The sequence below is a fragment of the Sphaerodactylus townsendi genome, linkage group LG09 (assembly GCF_021028975.2).
Source record: "Sphaerodactylus townsendi isolate TG3544 linkage group LG09, MPM_Stown_v2.3, whole genome shotgun sequence".
In the NCBI taxonomy this organism is placed as follows: domain Eukaryota; kingdom Metazoa; phylum Chordata; class Lepidosauria; order Squamata; family Sphaerodactylidae; genus Sphaerodactylus; species Sphaerodactylus townsendi.
In genome coordinates this window covers 65776064-65782489 of record NC_059433.1, presented here as the reverse complement: position 1 = coordinate 65782489, position 6426 = coordinate 65776064, and positions in this window count along the sequence as shown.

The window sequence follows — 6426 nt, the reverse complement described above, 5'->3', positions numbered from 1 at the left end:
TTAATGGCACTCTGGTTTGTGCGCAAACGCAAAACTGTTCTGTCCTTTTAAATGCTCTTATTTAGTATATGGTGTGCCTTGTACGTTTAAAAAGTTAGTTATTCTACGAAGTCTGTTGCACAAAAAGCCAGCTTGCATCAAATTGCACTCTGCCCCTCTTTCCTCTGGCAGATGTCATCTAGGGTTGGTGCTCACAAACTGAGCGCAGCCCGACAAAATCTGGTGCATCTCGATGAATTGTAAATATTCCTTCCTCCCCACAAATCCTTTTAAAATATATAATTCCCCAAAGGAAAGTTTTGATACCTCTTGACTGTGTCACGTTGGGGTATCGATCTATCAAATATTATGATGATAGAATATCTGTTCTTTCTGTAAGCAGTCTGAGAAACAATCAAGTGACAAGTGTCATAAACTGCTGATTACATGTTCTGTTATTTGTAACTAATGGAACAAGGTCCAGTGTCATAATAAAAAATAGGCTGAATTGAACCATTGTGTGTTAACTAATGGAACAATCTGAATTGGGAACAGCCAGCTGAGGATGAGCTTGGAGTCTGTCTTCAGAGCTTGGGAGTCTATCTTGCATTCAGAAAGATCTCCTGTGCCTGTCAGGCCCAGTGGGACTTGATATGAATTTTAATGAGTACTAACCTGGTCATCTGTGTCTACAGGAGTGTGGTAATCGGTGCTGTTTGTTGCAATATGAGTCCTTCCTGTTCATGTGTGTGTGAGTGTTTGTGTATAGTGCCCTCATGTCACAGCCAACTTATGGCGACCCTAGCAACCAACTTTCAAGGCAAGTGAGAAGCAGAGGTAGCAACCAACTTTCAAGGTAAGTGAGAAGGAGAGGTAGCAACCAACTTTCAAGGCAAGTGAGAAGTAGAGGTAGCAACCAACTTTCAAGGTAAGTGAGAAGTACAGGTAGCAACCAACTTTCAAGGAAATTGAGAAGCAGAGGTAGCAACCAACCAACATTCAAGGCAAGTGAGAAGCAGAAGTAGCAACCAACTCTCAAGGCAAGTGAGAAGCAGAGGTAGTGTAAGGAATTCCATAGAAGCAGAAATAAAAGGCTTTTTGGGTGTAAAAGTCCGTTTATTAAGACATCTTAGAAAGCTCACGTACACGTAGTGGCAGGAATGACACTTCCCGCCAGAAGCACAGGTTATAACACCATTCACCCCATCCCCCCTCCTGCTTCCCATCCCAGGAGCGGAGTCTTCCATCTCCAGCACATAAAGATAAAGTCTCCGTAGATGAAGCTGGCCCATCCTTCAGACTGTGGGAGATACACTCAAGGTTACTTCACCATCAACACTATTAGATCCTTTACACTCTACTCCCCTTAAAGAAGACCCCTCCCCCCCAGGTTTATGCGGAAAAGCGCGATTGAAAGCAGAAATAAGGGTGGGAATCGAAATATTTTCGGAATCAAACCCAGTAGATTATACCCAGAGGAATATCCCACCCAAGAGACTAAATATTGCAAGCATTTGCGATTAAAGCGAGAGTCCAGGATGGCATCCAATTTAAAACGTAGATGCTTGTGACCATCAATAATAGTCGGTGGGGGCCTCTCAATGGTCGTGCCAGAACATCTGAAATGAAGACCTCCTTGAACAAGCTGGAATGGAAGACAGGATAGATGTTACTAAAGAGAGTTAAATGGCAAATCTAAGCGGGCAGTGACATCATGTTAATCACTTTAGTAATCTGACAAGGTCCCACGAATCTTTTGCCAAGTTTGGAAAATTTATACACGTCTCACAAGATTTTTTGTAGATAAATACACTTAAGCGCCTGCACTTGAAATCCGAGCGGTGTTTATCCATGCAGCACACAGTCCTTAACTTGATGAAATTTGGTCTATGGACCGTTTTCCATCCCTCGACCAGGGATGAAATCCATTGTTAGCAGAAACTCTGGAGGGTCCAAAGCTGCAGCAATTAGATTTGTAGCTGTGGAAGGAAGCGACCAATTACAATGGTATTCAAAGGGGGGGTTTTCTTTGTACTACTATGAACCGCATTATTTATAGAAGTACTCCGCAAACGGAATAAGCAGCACCTTCCTTTAAATTGTCTTGGTGGTAGTTGGTGTAACAAGCGTAAATACTGCTCTAGGGTTCTGTTACGTTCTCTCCGTCTCGCCGTCACTTTGAGCGATGGTAGAGTGCGGCGACTGACGGTATTTAACCTTAAAGCGCCTTCCAGAACTTTGAAGCCGAATTGGGGGCCGCGGTCGGAGACCACCTTAACGAAGTGAATGGAGAGGCGGTAAACATGTTGAATGAACAGTCATTACCAACTTAGAATTTGGCCGGAGGGGATGGAAGCACATGGAATAAAATAGGCTTGTTTAGAAAATAAGATCCACCACCACCCACAAAACCGTGTTGCCATGGCTTTCGAGGCCAAATCCGTATCAAAATCCCATGGAGATGACTTCCCAAGGGCGGGAGGCCACCCGGAGAGAGTTTCAACAGTCCATGGAACTTTCCCGGGATGGTTTTAGCTTCACCACCAAACCGAGCAGCCCTTAATGTATGCCTCAATGTTACTTGCGCGTTAAACGCCACCAGAACTGTCGGCGGGCCAAATGCAGAGTTTTCCAGAAAACCAAAATGTCCAGCCCGGCCGGGCATGCGTGGCGAAGCTTCAAGGGCCTGCTTGCCCGGAGGGGGGGAGGCACGTGCAAACATTCCCCCCTCCGCTGAACTCCATTTTCCAAGCGCAATTGGTGGGGTCACCTGCTGCCGCTGGGAGCTCGTGCAGCCCCGCCTCCTCGAGTTCCCTTGGGAAAGGAGGCACGAGACTAGGAATGGGGGGGTGAAAGAGGGAGGAGTGGGCGTTTGAGATCGAACGACAGCCAGCCCCAACTGGGAGGGGGAGAGAACAGTCAGTGGAATGTCTCGTGGGAAGGCAGCTCCACCCCCCTCCCCGGGTAGGCGCGAGAGCGATCAACCAGTTTATTGGTTTTTCCAGGGAAAAAATGGACTGTAAAAGAGAAACGAGAAAAGAAATCGGCCCATTATGAAGTTGTTTTGCGGACATCTTGAGGGGGGTGGAAAGAGCTGCCAGGTTTTTGTGATCCCGACCAAGCCACAGAAGGGTGTTTAGCCCCCTCCAGCCAAAATGGCGCCAAGTGGAGAGTGCTACTTTAATGGCCGCGGATCTCTTTATCCCCTACAGTCCAGTTGAGTTCCAGCGCCAGAGAATTTCTTGAACAAAATGGCACCACCAGACCAGCCTACCATCTTTATTTTTCTGCAACAGGGCTGCGCCAAGTGCTTTGTCCGAGGCATCCACGTGAACCACTGGCAGGAGAATCTGGGTCAGGGTGCTTTAGGATAGGTTAGGTGAGTAGCGCAGACTTTAAGAGTTGAAAGAGCTGTTTGACACTCCTCGGACCAGGAAAGGGGGGCCCCAGGCTTGGCGGACAGTGGATCTTTACCCTAATTAAGTAAGAGGTCTGTGAGAGGGAGAGTCAGTTCAATAATTGGAATTTATAAAGTCCACGATAGAAATTATAAAACCAAGAAAAGATTGGAGCTCTTTGCAGTTGGTGAGGGGCAGGCCATTGGAGGGACTGCGTCCAATCTTAGCAGGATCCATTTCAAAGCCCTCGGGTGAGATCAGGTAACTAAATAGTCAATGGAAGTCTGGTGAAAACAGCATTTGGAGAGTTTGTAAAGAGAGAATTGTAGAACAAAGCGTTTCAATACCTCTCGAACCAATGTTTCATATATACCCTATGGTTTGGCCGATGGAAATCAAAACGTCATCTAAGTATACCACAACTCCCTTGTACAATAAATCCTTGGAGAACTTGGTTGATAAAGGGCCATAAGAAGCCAGGGCCCCACTTAACCCGAATGGCATTATCAAGTATGAAGCTGTCCAAACTTTGTATTAGCGCAGTCAGGTACTCATAGCCTTTAGCAATTCTGACCCTGTAGTAAGCTTCTCTTTAAGTCCAATTTAGTAAAAATGTATCCTTTGCCGAGTGCATCTAAAAGGTCCTTGATCAAAGGCAAAGGATATTTATTGGACAGAGGGACCGCATTGAGACCCTCGATAATGCCGTACCAAAGCCCATTAGGGCCCATCTTTCTTTTTTACAAACAAAGCGGAACTTGGCGTGTGTGTGTTTGGTATGCCGATGATATGAACCAGCGAAGCGGGGTTCTTGTCCAAGAAGGCACGGTTTCTTCCTTCTCCCTCATTAGGACTCATGCGGTAGATTCTACCTTTGGGCAGTTGCGCCCTAGTTTGTACTGATTTTGCAGTCAGTGTCCCTGTGGGGTGGCAACTGATGCAGCATTCTCTTAACTCCTGAAAAACATGGCTGAGAAATGTGAGAATGCAGCGGGTGGGATGCCAATAGAATGCGGGGAGCAATCGCATGAAGAAGCCAGGGGAGGGTGTACCTCAGAAGAAGCTTCCCCCTCCCCTGGGGTTGTTGGAGTTTTTCCCCCAATTCATGTATGTGTTCACTTAGGGAGGGGTCAGTGAATTCTAAGATCCGTTCTTTCCAAATGAACTTTGGTTCATGTAACAATAACCATGACATGCCCAAAACTATGGAGTGTTTGGCCACTGGCCAAGAGATAAAACTAATTTTTCTCCCAATGGTCGGTATAGCGGAGGAGAACCGGCTGTGTTTTGAACTGGGCCGGTCCTTTACGTTCCCGAGGGGGCTGCCGTCCATTTGAAGTGAAGTAGGTATGGAGCTTAGCCAGGGGAATTTGGTCCAGACCTAGCTCCTCTGCCACCTGGGGCCGCATTAAACAGTGGGAGCAGCTGGGAATCCACAAGGGCCGAGGCTATAGTCTCACGAGTGTGTTTAAGCGGGGTTAGCCAAGCAGCAGACAGTAATGGGAGGCGCTACCTTCACTCACCGCGTCCGAATTAGAGACCCATGTCCATGGGGGCTGAAGAAAGGCAAACAGCTGCTTCCCCCTCCTCTGGGTCGCCTTCGATGACCGCTTTAGGCGAGCCCGTCGGAGGCGGCCCCGATCTGCGTGGTGGCAGCGAAGATGGAGTCTGCAGCGTAGCTGGAGGCGGTTGGTTTTTTGTTTCTTAGGGACAGTTGGCTGGCCTAGATGACAGCCCTGGCCCTCCGCGGTAAAGAACCACAACCCCAGTCCCGGCGGCAGCGTTCCAGAGGTGGTTCCGGTTAGAGGCTGACTGGAGCTTGGCAGGTAGGTACAGTGGCGGGTTTAGGGCGTGGGCGGCCTCCCGGCGCGAGCGTATTCCAAAGCGAGGCGCCACCTGGGACCCCAACTGGATCCAATCTGCAATGATACAGGGAACCCGAATTAAAAACACCGTTTCACGCAGCTAACCGTCCACAGCATCCGAGAAGTGTTCGCATTTCATGCGTTCAGGCCACTCAGGAGGAAGTCGAGGCAACCCGCCGCACGAAATTCACGGGCAAATTCTGCAAACGGGCGGTTGCCTTTACTGGATAGTTTTGATGGTGCGGATAGCTTCATTCACGGCCGCCTGGATCTTGGAAGTAGCTCTTAAAACTTGGAGGGAATCACGGGCACCCGTGCACGAGTCTTAGTCTTGCAAATCCAAAAGAGTCCGCGAACCAATCGGCGGCTGCACTTACATCGGGACTGAGCCGATGTCCCGTATTATACCCCGGCGCTCAGACCGGTATAAATCATCATAGTCTTCCAAGTGGGCATTGAGTTTGCAAAATGAAGTAGGGAAGTTTAGAAGCGGTCCCATCAAAGCAGACTTGAGGTATCGGGGGCAGATGGTAGCCCCGTTCCTGACTCTTGGCGCCTGCTAGAGGCGGCGGTTGCGCGAGTTGAGAAAAGGTTTAGACGAGCAGCTGTTGTACGGGGGGGGCCGGAATCGAGGGCGCTGGCCAGTGCCTTTGGCGTTTGGGTAGCGCAGGACCCAGGTATGTGGCCCCTAGGCGCCCGGCGTGGTCAGTAACAGCATAAACTCCAACTTGGGGCTTCCTGATCCTGCTGCCTCCTTAGCTCCCTCTCCAACGCAGCCAACTCCCTTTCCTTAGCGGGTCCAATGCATCCTGGTGCGCATGCAGAGCAGCTTTTTCTCGTTCCAATTTAGCCAGTTCGTCCCGGTTTAATAGCTTCAGTGATTTCGCTTTGCGTCTTGCTGAGTACCTGAAACGCTTTTAACGTTGCCGTTGTAAATCCAGTCTAGAGTGTTCCAGGACTTTATCATGGACCCGACCTTCTGGGCATATTAATGGATTAGAGCGCATCTTTGGTACGGTCCAACTTCAGGGATTCCCAGACTTCTTTGCGTTGCCGTTCCCGGTCCCGCTGCAGGTTTTCAGCTCTTGCCTGACACAATGCCCGTTCCTCCTCCCATAGCTGGCGTTCACGGGTCCATGCTTCTTGGGCATCTCGCGAATTAGCCCCACTTCTTCATCCCAGGT